Genomic DNA, 18,136 nt, shown 5'->3' with positions numbered 1-18,136 from the left:
AGTGTATTGAACCTAACTTGTATTCGAATATATATAGTGTATTCGAATGACCTGCTGTTACTTGTTCTTTTATCATCATTTCATTACATGTTTTAACATTTATACCCTCATTAAGGTATGGTATCAACCCATAAACGTTCCCACATCCCTTTTCGGCTAAGACCTAGCCCGTTTATCCATAAAACGTTCAAAGGCTATATCTAGGGTTTCTTTACGAGCAGTATACATACTAGATTTCATTAAGTACATTACAAACATCAAGTTTACATTTTTATGTTATAACTACACCCGATTTACTATCCTACTAAGTTTCATGCAAAAACCGACTTTGTTTACCCGTCCTTTACACAAACCGAACACTACTCTTTTTACCCGAAATGAAACAACTAACCCGTATGCTATCAAGTTCATTACTTTATCAATAATCATGACCCGATCTATCATCCTACAAATTTTCATGTAAATCCATTTATGAAAAGTAAGCCTTTTTAACAAAAACGTACCTTTGAGGTTTCTATCTGAAATCACTCGAGAAGCCCAAAACCGTTTCAAACGAACTCCGATTTAAGTGATTCAAGCGGCCATGGAACCTTCTTGTCCCGATCTACAAACCCATTAGCTCGCCTTCGCCGAAAACCGCTGCTATAGTCACCGGAACAGCTGAACAATCGCCAAAATCTTCACTTTTGAGCTACTATGGTTTTGCTAATTAAAACCAGATTTCCCGAGTTCTGATCGAAGATCTAATCGGTGGAAATCTTCATTTATATACCATGAACACTTATTTAAAATTTGAGACCGATCCGACTGTTAAATATCCGGAATATTTGTGTCTATGTGGGTGGTTTTCTAAAAACGGGAATTGGAGAAGTGTGTGTTTTTTATGGTGTAGGTTATGGTGTAGAAATGTATGAAAATGGAAGGGATTAGGGTTTTAAGGGGTATTTATATTCCTTTAAGCCCATGGACCTTAGGCCCATCTTTCCTCTTTGTTCCATAGTTAATTACATCTACTTAGCCTAATTATCCTTCCATCTTTATTATTTTATTACTTCTCTACTAACTCAAGTAATTTTTTCCACCATAATTAAATAATATATTAAATATTATTCTTAAAAATTTCGGGATTTTACAAGTCTACCCAACTTATAAGAGGTTTCGTACTCGAAACCTGCTTAGTCCTTGTAAAAGAACATACTTCTTGTATTCACATAATTTATTTAGCTTCTGACTTACCGGTTTATCCTTAGCCTTACAATCAACGAGTGATGTTAATTAATTTTAGCTTTCTTAGGTAGATTGTCTTGAAGTTCTCGATGATATGTTTCCTTATCCAGACTTTGCAAGTCTCCATCATTTCCTTACGCATGATTTTCTTTCTTGTCCTTCAAACGGAAACGTTACAATTACTATCACAACACTTAGCTCTGGATGACCCTTCCATCCAATTACAACTTTTATCAAACATACCGATTTGCAATATGGTTAAAACATATTAATTCTAAAAGGAAACTTTTCCAGTTTCTCCTGAAGGATTACTTCTTAAAATCCCCTTTATCTATTCCTTGAGATAGAACACTCCTTGCCATTCTTGAGCACATCCATTGTATAACTTGTCGGAAAACTCCTTAAGTTACCACTTAAACCTTCTTTCGTTCTCAGCTCTGTATCAACACGTAGGGTTCATGAGTTATAAGTGAGCAACTTTCTTTAAATGGTCCACGATCACCCAGGTAGTATCATGTAACACCCCGTAACCGCAGCGGAAACGTAAACGGGATGCAACAGACACATCTGATATCAACAGCATTGCTTATAAAGAAAACACCACTACATTAATTCACATCATATTACATTGTTCCGAGTTTAGTTACCGTCTAGGCGATAGCACATAAGTTTTACCAACATTACATTAACATAATTAATACAAAATGATCACTAAGCTTCCACAAAAAGCACGCATCATCAAGTATGTAGCACTTATTCCAGTTTGGGAGTACCGAGAAAGCATGGAAAGAAAACTGGTCAACTACGAATAGTTGGTGAGTTTCACTAATGTAAATAAACATTGACAAATCACTATGATAAATCATATATTAGCGATGTAATTATGCTGAGCCCACAAGTGAAACCTCTGACTATCACACACAACCCCGTGGCATACTCCGCCCACGAACCTGCCCCAAACCGCTATGCCTAACATTACATAGCAAAATAAATATAACACCCAATATAGACATGTGCAACTGGCTGGGATACATCAGCAATTCCATGCCGGACCAGTTGGGTTTGTCAGACCAATAGTACTATCCACACTCTACCGGCTTTCAGTTAATCACTCGTGTTCCGGGGCCTTAGAATGTTAGCAACTCAGACAATTACCATCTTAGTACATTTCCGTACGATTCCCGTACAATAAAATATATATAAATCCACGCAAATCCATGCGTTCAGTATGTACTTAAACATTTCAGTAGTAACATGCCTCCGCCCCGGGAAAATATTTAAAAACAATTCAGAAAAAGGGGCTCGTGAAACTCACCTTATCGCAACAAGTAGGTATCACAGTACACCAGCTATTAGCCCGGATCTGTAATACGATCCCTAAGCTCGTTACTATACAATCACTATTAATACAACTTTAACCCAGAAACAATTTTCCAGACTCAGATTGTGATTCGTTTAGAGTTTAACAGTCAAAATTACTATTATTTTGTTTTCCCCGATTTGCGTGCCTAGCACGGTTGTCCGTTTTTACGTTTCAAAAATGAGTTTGGTCACACACGACCCGAAAATAGTGGTTGACTGATATTTTATTTAAAGTTGTGAAATTAGAGCTCGGTTTAGGCGCCCCGATTGGCCGCGGGACCCGTTTCCGTCTTTAGCGCACCGGAAACTGTTAAATCGGGTAAAAATTACTCAAATCATCCGAATTATTTTCGGATGATTTATTTTTACTTGTTTAGCTTAGTTATATGAAAATAGTCCATTTTTAGGGTTTTTATACACCAGTCAGCTCGCTTATGCGAACTTTACCGGTTTACGCGTTTTTAGCTTTAAAAGTTTGTTTTTATCTTCTTTTTAGCACAAATAATTATCCGTTTAGACTCGGATCTTGAAATTTTGCAAAAATCACTTTTTGACAGTGGGGATTTTTATAAAAATATTTCCAGAATTAATTTTTATATTTAAAATTTATTTATCTATTTTTAAACACCATTTAAACACTAAATATGTCGTAAATACCAAACGATCTTAGAAAAATCCCAAATTTTTCCTGGATGACCCCTCCCATTGACATAGTCCCCTGTAATTTTTCCAGAACCAAAATCTCGTTTTACATGCCATTTTCACTAAAACCGAGCTAGAAAACCCTAGAACTCGTTTAACCGAAAAGCCTACTTAGACTTCTCCAACTGACCCCAAATTTTGTGTGTGACTTATACATGTTATAAAAAGCTTATCTGAAATTTTCCAGAATTTTTCATGATATTTAACTATTTTTCACCATTTTTGGCCAAAACCGAGCATTAATATTCATCCTTTGTCCAAAAATTACCAAAAATTCACAGAACTCATATTTTCATATATCTAACACCTCTGTAAAATTTCATGACCTAACTCTAAACGAGTCACAATCTGTCCAAAACTTAATCATCACACAAAAACCGAACTACCTTGTGTTTCTAGCTTCTAATCGCAAGGATCTCGCTTTCTAGCCTTTGCTATCAACTAGATACAACACCTTCAAGCACAATAACACCACACCAAGCAAGTTACACCCACAATCAAGCCATTTCTTTCATGGTTTCGGTTATGATATAAAAACAAAGATTTAACCGTAAAAATTCGTTTTTGGTTCGTTTAACTCCTTTCTTGGACCAAGATCCCTTGTATAACCCGTATACATCACTTGATCATGCAAGAATCGGTTTCATCTCGGGTTTTCACCCTTTTTTCACTTGAAACCTCATTTTCTTGAAATTAAACTCAAGAAACGAAGATAAACACGTACATAACACGATCTTTACCTCGGTTTTCTTGCTAGGATCTCGGGTTTTAGTTCAAAGGTTGAGAGAGAGTTGAAAGATTGATGAATGTGTTGGATGAAAAAAAGAAAATAATAAGGGTATGGAAACCCTTGTTTCCGATCGGACCATTTGGAGGGTGGGGTGGGACCCACATCTCCATATTAAGCCACATATTCAGATTCTCGTAATCCGGATAATGTTTTGGATAATCTGGTTCAGTTCGTTTTTCGGTTAAATGTTTAATTCGGCTTAAAACGAGGTTAAAACGGTCGTTTTTCGGCTTAAAAATGAAATTTATATAAAACCGATTTAAAAACTTCAAAAACTTAAACCATGACTTTCATTAACTTAGAACATCATATTATTAATAATTACGCATCTTTTTCGGCTTGATCGATCGTCTCTTGCTCGGTTTGGTATTAAAGGTTTCGTTTAACGTACCGACGTACCGTTAAATTGAAAATTCTTTTCTGTGCTTTAATTCACTTATCCCGAAGCTTTAATACTTCGTAAACATCACTATATATTATATATCTCGTCTATAATGTATCCCCGATTCGTTCGGGCTTCAATAACCGTTAATCGGTTGATCGTATTTCCAATACGATTAACTGTATAATCGAGTATAATCCGTACTGTGAATCATACATACTCGTATAAACACATTATAACTCATATATTCATTATTAAATAACACATAAATAGTATATTCCGGTTAGGGTATACCTGATTCTGCCGGAATCGTTACATTCTCCCCCCGTAAAAGAAATTTCGTCCTCGAAATTTTTACGCGTCGACTACTTCCTTTTGAGGAAATAGATAGGGGTATTTCTTCCGGAATTCCTCCTTTCGTTCCCATGTATATTCTGGGCCTCGTTGCAAATTCCATATAACTTTGACCAACGAAATCTTATTGTGTCTAAGTTGCTTGATTTTCCCGTCTACTACTTCTATAGGTTCCTCTACGAAATTGAGCTTATCACTTATTTGGACACCCTCTAGAGGTAACACCGATGTCTCATCCGCCAGACATCTTTTCAAGTTCGATACGTGAAACACGTTGTGAACTGCACTCAGTTCATCGGGTAGCTCTAATCGGTATGCTACGGGACCGATTTTTGCAGTAATATTAAATGGTCCAATATATCTCGGGGCTAACTTCCCTGCCTTCCCAAATCTGACTACACCCTTCCAAGGCGATACTTTCAAGTACACTTTATCACCCTTCTCAAATGAAAACGGTTTTCTACGGGTATCGGCATAACTCTTCTGCCGATCCCGCGCGGCCTTCAAATTGTTCCTAATTTCAAGGATTTTGCTGGTCGTTTCCTGGACCAGGTCCGATCTAATAACCTGAGTGTCGCCCACTTCTGTCCAGCAGAGTGGTGATCGGCACTTCCGACCATACAATGCTTCGTAAGGCGCTGCCTTTATACTGCTATGGTAACTGTTATTATAGGAAAATTCAACGAGTGGGAGATGTTGATCCCAATTTCCCTTAAAATCCAGTACGCATGCATGAAGCAAATCCTCTAGGGTTTGGATGGTCCTCTCAGACTGACCATCGGTCTGAGGGTGGTAAGCTGTGCTTAGATCCATACGCGTTCCCAGCGCTTCTTGCACCGCTTGCCAAAGATTGGAGGTGAAATGACTATCCCGATCGGAGATGATTGAGATGGGTATCCTATGATGAGACACAATTTCATTTATATAAATCTGCGCGAGCCTCTCAATGTTATAATTATTACTAATCGGGATAAAATGTGCCGATTTGGTTAATCGATCCACGATTACCCAAATTGCATCATGTCCTCGGGACGTTTTAGGAAGATGTGTTACAAAATCCATCGTGATTTGTTCCCACTTCCATTCGGGAATTCCCGGTTGTTGTAACATCCCTGAGGGTTTTTGGTGCTCCGCCTTAACTCTCGCACAAGTTGTACACTTACCGACATACGTTGCAATATCATTTTTCATACCCGGCCACCAGTAGAACTCCTTCACATCTTTGTACATCTTATCCGATCCCGGATGTATGGAATATTTCGATCTATGTGCTTCGTCCATGATTAATTCACGAAGGTCATGGAGGGTCGGGATCCAAATCCGATTTTTGAAATAAAGAATTTCGTCCACGCGCTGTTCGAAATTCTTCTCATTGCCGTAAAGTCCCTCCTTCTCCAATTGTTCCTCTTTCAACGCCTCACGTTGAGCGACTCGGATCGGGTCCGAAAGGTTCGACTGGACTATCATCCCCAGTGCTCGCACTCGCAATGGCTTAATTCGATCTTTCCTACTCAAGGCATCGGCTACGACGTTAGCCTTGCCTGGGTGATAACGGATGTCACAGTTATAATCGCTTAACAACTCGACCCATCTTCGTTGCCTCATATTCAGTTCTTTCTGATCGAATATGTGCTGCAAACTTTTATGATCGGTGAAGATGGTGCACTTCGTACCATAGAGATAATGTCTCCAGATTTTAAGTGCGAAGATAACCGCTCCCAGTTCTAAGTCGTGAGTAGTGTAATTTTTCTCGTGTACTTTTAACTGTCGGGAAGCATAGACTATAACCTTATTATTCTGCATCAACACGCATCCTAACCCTCTACGCGATGCGTCGCAATACGCGACAAAACCATCGTTTCCATCGGGGAGACTTAAATCGGCGCTTGGCACAATTTTTGCTTTAACGTTTGAAACGCCATCTCCTGCTCTTCTCCCCATTCATACTTTCGATCCTTTTGAGTCAGGAGAGTTAATGGTTGGGCGATGCTGGAAAAGTTCTCTATGAATCGCCGATAATATCCAGCTAAGCCTAAGAATTGGCGGATTTCCTTTGGCGTTTTAGGCGCTTGCCAATTCTTAATTGCTTCAATTTTACTCGGATCAACGTGTATTCCTTGATGGTTTACAACGTGACCGAGGAACTGCACTTCCTGTAACCAGAAGTTACACTTGGAGAATTTTGCATACAACTTCTCCTGATCCAGAAGCTCTAAAATTATTCTTAAGTGTTGCTCGTGCTCTTCTTACTTTTCGAGTAAATCAGAATGTCGTCAATAAACACGATGACGAATTTGTCGAGGTAGGGTTTACAGACTCGATCCATGAGGTCCATGAACACTGCCGGCGCATTTGTTAGCCCGAAAGGCATAACTAAGAACTCGTAATGGCCGTAGCGAGTCCGGAATACGGTTTTTGGGATATCCTCTTCCTGAATTCTAATCTGATGGTATCCCGATCTAAGATCGATTTTTGAGAAATAGCTCGCCCCTTGCAGCTGGTCAAACAGGTCATCAATTCGAGGAAGAGGGTACCTATTTTTGATTGTTAACTTGTTCAACTCCCTGTAATCAATGCACATTCTAAGGCTCCCGTCCTTCTTTTTCACGAATAATACAGGTGCACCCCACGGGGAATGACTAGGACGTATAAATCCTTTATCCAACAATTCTTGCAACTGATTGGATAATTCTTGCATCTCGGACGGTGCAAGTCGGTAGGGTGCTTTAGCAACAGGGCCAGCTTGAGGTAATAAATCGATTCTGAATTCGACCTGTCGGGTTGGCGGTAATCCAGGAAGTTCTTCTGGGAAAACTTGTTGAAATTCGCGTACCACCGGGATATCATCCACCCGTTTCTCCTCAGAATCTGTGGCTATCAAACTCGCTAGATACGCCACGCATCCCTGTCGTATATATTTTAACACTTTGAGGGGGGATATAAATGGTATCATTGTGCCCGACTTCTCTCCTTGCACTAACACCTCTTCGTCACCCGACACCCGGATCTTGACGATTTTCTTTTCACAGTTTATTTCTACTTTGTTACGTGCTAACCAATCCATTCCCATTATCACGTCAAAACTACCTAATTCTACCGGTAATAAGTCAATCAGGAAGGATTGATCGTTCAGAATAAAAGGGCAATTCTGAACTATCTGATTAACTATCATGGTTTTACCGTTAGCGACTTCTACGGTATAAGGTTCTATGGGTTCACTAATCGGAAGGTTTGCTATCGATAGGAATTTAGCAAAAACAAAACTTCTATCGACGCCTGTATCAAATAATACAGAAGCGTAATGATCAGAGACGAGGAATGTACCTGTCACTACGCTGGGGTCCTGGCGTGCTTCGTTCGCCCCCATCACGAATGCTCGGCCTCTCGACGGATTGGACGACGATGCCTGACCCACGGTTTGTCTCCCATTTCCTCCCTGGTTCAGTTTCGGACAGTTTCTTTTGAAGTGATCTGTGCTGCCGCATTCAAAGCAAGCACGGCTGGTGGTCATCATTTGGTTTCCTTGTGGGTATTGTTGTCGGGCTGGTTGGGTCCTAAATGGCTGCGCACGGATAGGTTGCGGTTGTCGGTTCAGATTGTTCAGGTTCCTCCTACAACTCGGTGCGTAGTGCCCATTCTTGCCACACCGGTGGCACACTACCTCCTTGCACACGCCACCATGCTGGTAACTGCATTTCCCACACTTAGGGAACGTCCCTTTCTGCGATTCCTGCCTTCCGCCTGAACTAGTCATGGCGTAGTTCTGGGCAGCGGGCCTAGCACGTTTATTTTACTGCTTCTCCTGGGTCCTATTATCATACGTACCTCGCTTTCCCCCAGCAGACTCTCCTGCCACCTTCAGTGACCCACTCCTCAAGAAATCGTACGTGACGATACCAGCTTGCGTCACCACACCCTCAAACGTCTTGTGTCCCCCAGAGTTGACTATACTCCTTACTATTGGAGTTAGTCCCCATATATAACGCTCAACCCTCTTTGACTCTGGGGTGACCAACCATGGCACCAATCGTGACAACTCATTAAATCGGTTCGTAACCCAAGTGGTCTGCCCCCTGCATCTCCAGGTTCCACAATTCGTTTTCTAATTTCTGCAGTTCGTTTTTCGGACAGAAATGTTCCAGTACAAGGGCCTTGAGCTCTGCCCAGGTCATGCGATTTGTCGCTGCCTGACCGCGAGTTTGCACTATTGTGTTCCACCATGTCAAGGCATGGTCCGTGAACGTGCAAGTAGCATACTTAACAACGTAATCCTCAGGGCAGTTGCTGATGTTTACAACGGCCTCTAATTTCTCAATTCACTTAACCAACCCATTTGGTCCCTCCGACCCGCTAAATTCTAGGGGCTTGCACAACATAAAATCTTTGATTGAACACACCTTTGCGGCAGGAGTCGGCTCAGTGCGGTTTGTTTCTACACTAGGTATAGGACCATTACTGTCTGTAACGACCACCCTAGGCGGTGCGTCATTACTTGGAATCGGGTTATTGTTCTGTGGAGGATTAACATTTTGTCCCCCATCATTATTGGTGGTCGTTTGATTGCTCGCAGGGTCTGGATTGGTCGTATTATTAATACTGGCAGCGATGCGCGATACTATATCCGGTATCGCCGCCTCTAACTGCCGAGCAATCAGACGACTCACATCCACTTCTGACATTTGAGCTGACCGTTTTGGTGCCATTCTACACAACATTAAGAAAATACATATAATTAATACAATTTCCAATCTCAATACACAACACATATTCTATTCATTAATAAACATTAGTACATATTACATAAGCATCAGTACACATTTCCTAAACATCAGCCCATAGATCAAGTTTTCATACATCGGTCCTACATCGGCATCATTTCGACATAACCCGCTATGGGTCAGTGCTTGAATGATACACCAAAAGTATCTACAATGATATTCCCAAAAAAAAGACCCCCTATGGGCTAGTGGCTGTACTATAACTACCCAAGATTCACTCTATGTTAGCATCGCCACTAACTGCTTACACAGAGTATCAAAAAGTGGACCTTGACTACTGCCACCCTAACATGACTAAACATGGTGGTATACCAACCACACCATCACTGCCACCATCACCACTAACACCGCCATCAAACCCCGGATCCGTGTCTCCATCCGGTCAATCATCCACTGGGAGTATGCACCCTCCCTCCTCAGCTGGCCAATCGCGTACTGGCTGTCCAGTACGCAGTCCGCCAAGTGATTCCTCCTCTAAATTCCCACCGTCAAAGCGACGGTGTGATCAACCACCTGCTCATGGAGCACTCGAAGCCATGCAGCCTCGGAGGAGGGACGCTCATCCCTCTCCGGCCTAGGGGTACCCCACACAAGTTAGCAAACATATAGCTCCTTCTATAATGTAAATCATCATTAAATTAATATACACACACTTATAAAACCTTGTCACATAAAAATATTATCATATACTTACACATATGTTGCCGATTTTACCTATTAATGTTCCCCGTGACTTCCCCTGAATTCCCTCGTGCGGACAAGTCTGTTATTATGTTCCGGACCATAATAACTCACTTGTCCATCCAAGTTCATCCAGATCTCGTCACTATATATTATTAGTTGATATTCAGATCCTATAATACTTGAGCTACTGGTTATATTTTAGGTATCTTTTAAAGACATCCTAATTCTTTATAACCAATGGCTCTGATACCAAGTTCTGTAACACCCCGTAACCGCAGCGGAAACGTAAACGGGATGCAACAGACACATCTGATATCAACAGCATTGCTTATAAAGAAAACACCACTACATTAATTCACATCATATTACATTGTTCCGAGTTTAGTTACCGTCTAGGCGATAGCACATAAGTTTTACCAACATTACATTAACATAATTAATACAAAATGATCACTAAGCTTCCACAAAAAGCACGCATCATCAAGTATGTAGCACTTATTCCAGTTTGGGAGTACCTAGAAAGCATGGAAAGAAAACGGGTCAACTACGAATAGTTGGTGAGTTTCACTAATGTAAATAAACATTGACAAATCACTATGATAAATCATATATTAGCGATGTAATTATGCTGAGCCCACAAGTGAAACCTCTGACTATCACACACAACCCCGTGGCATACTCCGCCCACGAACCTGCCCCAAACCGCTATGCCTAACATTACATAGCAAAATAAATATAACACCCAATATAGACATGTGCAACTGGCTGGGATACATCAGCAATTCCATGCCGGACCAGTTGGGTTTGTCAGACCAATAGTACTATCCACACTTTACCGGCTTTCAGTTAATCACTCGTGTTCCGGGGCCTTAGAATGTTAGCAACTCAGACAATTACCATCTTAGTACATTTCCGTACGATTCCCGTACAATAAAATATATATAAATCCACGCAAATCCATGCGTTCAGTATGTACTTAAACATTTCAGTAGTAACATGCTTCCGCCCCGGGAAAATATTTAAAAACAATTCAGAAAAAGGGGCTCGTGAAACTCACCTTATCGCAACAAGTAGGTATCACAGTACACCAGCTATTAGCCCGGATCTGTAATACGATCCCTAAATTCGTTACTATACAATCACTATTAATACAAATTTAACCCAGAAACAATTTTCTGGACTCAGATTGTGATTCGTTTAGAGTTTAACAGTCAAAATTACTATTATTTTGTTTTCCCCGATTTGCGTGTCTAGCACGGTTGTCCGTTTTTACGTTTCAAAAATGAGTTTGGTCACACACGACCCGAAAATAGTGGTTGACTGATATTTTATTTAAAGTTGTGAAATTAGAGCTCGGTTTAGGCGCCCCGATTGGCCGCGGGACCCGTTTCCGTCTTTAGCGCACCGGAAACTGTTAAATCGGGTAAAAATTACTCAAATCATCCGAATTATTTTCGGATGATTTATTTTTACTTGTTTAGCTTAGTTATATGAAAATAGTCCATTTTTAGGGTTTTTATACACCAGTCAGCTCGCTTATGCGAACTTTACCGGTTTACGCGTTTTAAGCTTTAAAAGTTTGTTTTTATCTTCTTTTTAGCACAAATAATTATCCGTTTAGACTCGGATCTTGAAATTTTGCAAAAATCACTTTTTGACAGTGGGGATTTTTATAAAAATATTTCCAGAATTAATTTTTATATTTAAAATTTATTTATCTATTTTTAAACACCATTTAAACACTAAATATGTCGTAAATACCAAACAATCTTAGAAAAATCCCAAATTTTTCCTGGATGACCCCTCCCATTGACATAGTCCCCTGTAATTTTTCCAGAACCAAAATCTCGTTTTACATGCCATTTTCACTAAAACCGAGCTAGAAAATCCTAGAACTCGTTTAACCGAAAAGCCTACTTAGACTTCTCCAACTGACCCCAAATTTTGTGTGTGACTTATACATGTTATAAAAAGCTTATCTGAAATTTTCCAGAATTTTTCATGATATTTAACTATTTTTCACCATTTTTGGCCAAAACCGAGCATTAATATTCATCCTTTGTCCAAAAATTACCAAAAATTCACAGAACTCATATTTTCATATATCTAACACCTCTGTAAAATTTCATGACCTAACTCTAAACGAGTCACAATCTGTCCAAAACTTAATCATCACACAAAAACCGAACTACCTTGTGTTTCTAGCTTCTAATCGCAAGGATCTCGCTTTCTAGCCTTTGCTATCAACTAGATACAACACCTTCAAGCACAATAACACCACACCAAGCAAGTTACACCCACAATCAAGCCATTTCTTTCATGGTTTCGGTTATGATATAAAAACAAAGATTTAACCGTAAAAATTCGTTTTTGGTTCGTTTAACTCCTTTCTTGGACCAAGATCCCTTGTATAACCCGTATACATCACTTGATCATGCAAGAATCGGTTTCATCTCGGGTTTTCACCCTTTTTTCACTTGAAACCTCATTTTCTTGAAATTAAACTCAAGAAACGAAGATAAACACGTACATAACACGATCTTTACCTCGGTTTTCTTGCTAGGATCTCGGGTTTTAGTTCAAAGGTTGAGAGAGAGTTGAAAGATTGATGAATGTGTTGGATGAAAAAAAGAAAATAATAAGGGTATGGAAACCCTTGTTTCCGATCGGACCATTTGGAGGGTGGGGTGGGACCCACATCTCCATATTAAGCCACATATTCAGATTCTCGTAATCCGGATAATGTTTTGGATAATCTGGTTCAGTTCGTTTTTCGGTTAAATGTTTAATTCGGCTTAAAACGAGGTTAAAACGGTCGTTTTTCGGCTTAAAAATGAAATTTATATAAAACCGATTTAAAAACTTCAAAAACTTAAACCATGACTTTCCATGCAACTTCTAATGTTCTTCCTTGACTTGCAAGCAAGTCAAACGCATACTGATATATCCTATCACTGCGCTTTCCATACTAAGCCACTAGTATTCTATCCACAAGTCTTGATACATCTTGGTGGATCTCGCACGTCTAACGAATCCACATGCAACCAAATCTGATTCTCACATCATAAGTATTATCTTTCAAATCTCTATATAACCCGATAATTCATTCCTTTTCTTTTTTATTTTGCTCTCATTCTTTATAAGTTCTATTGCGTACCGCGGATCTCGCTCATGAAATCTGAAGTTCTAACTAATTTATACGACTTAATCGTGATAACCTCTTCAACTTTGTGACTTAGCGCGTCAGCGACCACGTTAGCCTCACCGGGATTATACTTGTTTTCACAATCATAATCCTTTATCAGCCTTACCCATCTTCTTGCCTCATATTCCTTTCTTTTAGCTTGAAGAGATATCCAAACTCTTAGGACATGTATTAATGGTACACCTTGAAAATCTAGCATACGAATACTCTTTCTTCAGCGTTTCCAACACTTCTCTCAAATGTTCAGCATGGTTGGACTTCTCACTATCGTCTGTGAAGGCAATGACATATTTGTCCGAAATCAGATGACATGCCCTATTCATCATAACCATAAGTGTTGTTGGAGCATTCTTCAACCCCAACGATATCACGAGAACTTTTAGTGTTCATATCATGTCTAAAACGTTGTCTTAGGGATGTCTGCCTCTTTCATTCTCAACTGATGATAGCCTGCTCTAAGTTCTATTTGCGACCAACTAGCACCTTGCATTTGATCAAACAAATCATCAATTTGTGGCAGCAAATATCTATTCTTCACCGTAAGCTTATTCAACTCGTAGTAATCTATGCACATTCTCGTATTTCTGTCTCTCTCCTTCACGAATATCACCGGTACACCCTGCAGGGAAATACCCGGCATTAAAATGTCACACCCCGAAAACCATAATGATAATCAGCGGAAGACTTAGGTTAAGCCTTTCGGGATGTGGAAGACGCCGTTAGCCAATCACAATACAACACAATTTATTTATATTAAAATAAAAATTTTTATTTAAAATATCAGCGTCTTGCGTGTCTAGAGACACGGATAACGTTATTTAAACATTAATATATTACAAACAACATCTTATTCAAACACCGACACTTCGTTCCTGCTCCCTCCTCGCGAAATCCTCATTTACCTAAAAAGCATATTAAAATAATTTTGTCAACACGAATGATGGTGAGATTCTCGATAAAAACAGTTTTCGTATAAATATATATATATATATATGTATATATAATAACACAGGAGAATATAATAGTTTGCAACCTACCATATCCCCAACGGTACCGATCAAACACGGTACATACACCATACCGATCACACACGGTACACATAATAGTACCAAACACGATACTCTAATGACCAACGGATTGCCTTTTACACAAAAAAGTGTTAATTGTAAACTAGCTAAGAGTACAACGCGTGTATGACTGCCAATTTGATAACTCGAAACATACCATACTCAAAAATATTCCCACTTTTAACCCAACGCGAATGGAAGTGGGGGGCGTCACCCCGATAGATCTACCAACATTTCTGTGTCCGTTACCCCAGTTAACAGTTATTTAACCAAATTGATTCGTTCCACTTTAACAACAATCTGTAAAACAATTCGCGTTTTCTAACAACAATACAACAAAAACAGTACAATACACACACACACACACACACATATATATATATATATATATATATCAACATAAATATGCTTTTCCCCAAAACAATTTATAAAACAATTAAAAAGAGGGGGGCGTAGAGAAAACTCACTGTTACTTCCATAAATTGTCTAAAATCTCGTGTCCTGAATTAGTACAAGTTTGTTAATTTTTTATAGCTTATTTTTGAATGATTCAGTGACGACTCTTTCCTATATGACCTCATTCTAAGTGATCACACAAGCATACAAGCACACAAGGTTCTTATTCAATCACTTAGCAATTATCGATTACACAAGTAAAGAATTACTTATTAATGATCTAATAAATTTTCATTAAATAATAAAATATTATGTAAATTGTGAAAGTAACATTTTGGTTGCTGGAATATTTAGAAAAATATAACTCTTGCCATTTTATTACTTTTAAACGGTTTTTGACGGTTTTGACGGTTTTGCTTTCAAAGACGAACTTTTCGTATAAAACTTGGATTTAAAATTACCAAAAATCAGGTTATGTATGATTTTAGTCAAGTTTCATATGTTTATTCATAAAAATGTCATGGTTTTTATTTTTTGTTTTATTTTCTCAAAAACGTCAATTTTAACATTTTCGTGTCGGTTTTCGCGACACGAATCGTGTAAGAGTCAAGTTTTGCTTTCTTGACCTTTTCTTATACTTTAACTTATGTTAAATATAAGAATAATATGGTTTTAGGGGCTGATTCAAAGCAGTCCCGAAAACCCCTTGTCGGTTTACTTTAAAAGTCGAACTTTCCGACCGTTAATATCACTGACAAGCTATATTATCAAATCAAATCATCATGTAAAACAATTAATCATATAATAACAGGTATTTTATCATCATACAACACTTAATACACATCAAACAATCATCCAAGTATCCATGCTCAAGCCTTAGCTTCAAGTTTCAAATAAAGTTTCCTATTTTAGTAACTTTGTAAAAAAAATCATATATTAATCTAGTTCAAGTTCTAAAGCATCAAGATATATATTATATGTTTTATCTTATTCAACTAGTTTGACAAAAATCAATCCAACTTGTTTCGTAAGCTTGTTTCATCTTTTCTACTAGTTAACCAAATAAAGTTTCTTGTTTTAGTAAGTGTCGGTTCTTGCAAATCTCTAACAACTTAATATTTCTTCATATAAATGTTTATAAACACATTCCTAAGCATGTATTATAAGCTACTAATGTATGCATGTATCAAGTGACCATTAAAACTTAAACCACAAATTTCATCAAAATAAAGTTTCCTTTAATAGCATGTTTGTCATTAGTAACAACTTGTTTATTCAATTCATGCCACATGAGACACAATATCCTAACTAACAACTTAATCATGTATTAATCCAACAAGAAGTTTATGTACTCATTATCTTGTCTATCACCATTATCAAGATATTTTCAAAAGTCACTTTTCAAACAATCATCAATATTAACTTTATGCATGTATATCTTTAAAGTTTAATCAAGTGGGTTTAGCAATAGAGATTATTATAGTATCATGTAGTCCATATTTTACCAACTAGAGTCATTCCCGACCCCAAGCCATGGCTCACGGCCCATGGGGGTGGGTTCATCCATGTTCCATTTCAATCTTTACAACCAAGACTCATGTTAAGTTATTATTCTAACAAAGTCTTTTAGCAAACTCTTTCAAGTTCCATATAACTAAGTGAAATCAATCTATCAAGTGACCATAACCCATGTTATTATCAAGCAAAACAATTACTCTCACACACACACACACACAAACCCATGGCCATACATGCATGCATAAATCAAAATCGAACTTTGCATTTTTGTGACCAAAATCATTATTATCAAGCTCTAACTAATCCATAAAAGCAAAAACATCCAATGTTTAACCACATTACCTTAGGGTTTCGGATTAGAGGTTCAAGAGAAGAAAACAAGGGCTTGAATGTGCTTAAACTCTTTCCTAAGCTCTCTTGATCCTATCCTTTGATTATGTTAGCATAGAAAGCCTTTAACTTGTATAATATAGGTATTCTTGAATTTTGAAAGAGGTGGTGGTGGAGAGGGAGATAGGGGGAGGCCGGTTTTGGGAGGAAGAAGAAGAAGGGGTGGGGTGTTTCATGGGGAAGTGGGGAGGGTCTTAAATGGTTAATTTAATTTCTTCCAAATATAAACAAAATATCTTTACAATGATTGTCTAATTTGTTGATTGGCCAAGATGGGAGGTGGGGTGGCTATATGTTGGCCGCCATTTTTGAGGTAGGGGGAAAGGTTGGTTATTAAATTTTATCTGGTAAGTTTCGGTGGTAAAAATTAACGTAAAGTAATATTCGGTGGAACAAACGAACTCCGTTTCTAATAATTATTTGTCAGACATTAAACGAAATTGAATTTCGGTCTGTAACAGCCTAAAACTGATTTTTCTGAGAAATTTGACGGTTGGCTCTTACTGTGTCCTCTACTGACTCTTGATCGCTTATTTTCTAATTTTTGCGATTCAAACCTTCTAAAATTAAGTTGATATGCTATCTCTAATATTCCAATATTATTTTTGATTTTTCGAGGTCATTTTGTCACATTTATGATTTTATCTGTTTCTAAGTCGTCACCTGGTGTCATTCTGCGCAGTGCCCACTACGTGACAAATTTCAGCTTTTTCAAGCTTTATATTTTAAAACTCATATAAAAATAAAAAAAATACTTTTTAATCATATTTATTTTGTTAATTACTATTTAATCACGTTTACGGTAATTACCAGATCGACGGTCGTCACATTCTCCCATCCTTTTAGAAATTTCGTCTTGAAATTTAGGATGAGGTACAGGTTTCGGAATCTACGGGAAAAAGGTGAGGATATTTACGCTTCATTTGATTCTGTCGTTCCCACGTGAACTCGGGACCAAGTATAGAATTCCAACGCACTTTCACCAGCTTAATCTTATTACGCCTTAACTTTTAGATTTTCCAATCCATAACATCAATAGGTTCTTCCACAAATCGAAGCTTATCATCGATTCGGATGTCCTCAATAGGAACAATCAGCGATTCTTCAGAAAGGCATTTTTCAGGTTTGATACGTGGAACACGTTGTGTATCCCACGATGTTCTGAAGGTAGCTCTAATCGGTAGGCTACTGGCACTACACATTGAATAATCTTGAATGGTCCAACGAATCGGGGGCTTAGCTTGCCTCTTTTTCCGAATCTGACTATTCCTTTCCAAGGCG

This window comes from Bidens hawaiensis, unplaced genomic scaffold, assembly GCF_021521415.1.
Source record: "Bidens hawaiensis isolate Kalapana, Puna unplaced genomic scaffold, B.hawaiensis_p1.1 tig00024618_1, whole genome shotgun sequence".
NCBI classification, from domain to species: Eukaryota; Viridiplantae; Streptophyta; class Magnoliopsida; order Asterales; family Asteraceae; genus Bidens; species Bidens hawaiensis.
This window is presented reverse-complemented; position numbering follows the sequence as displayed.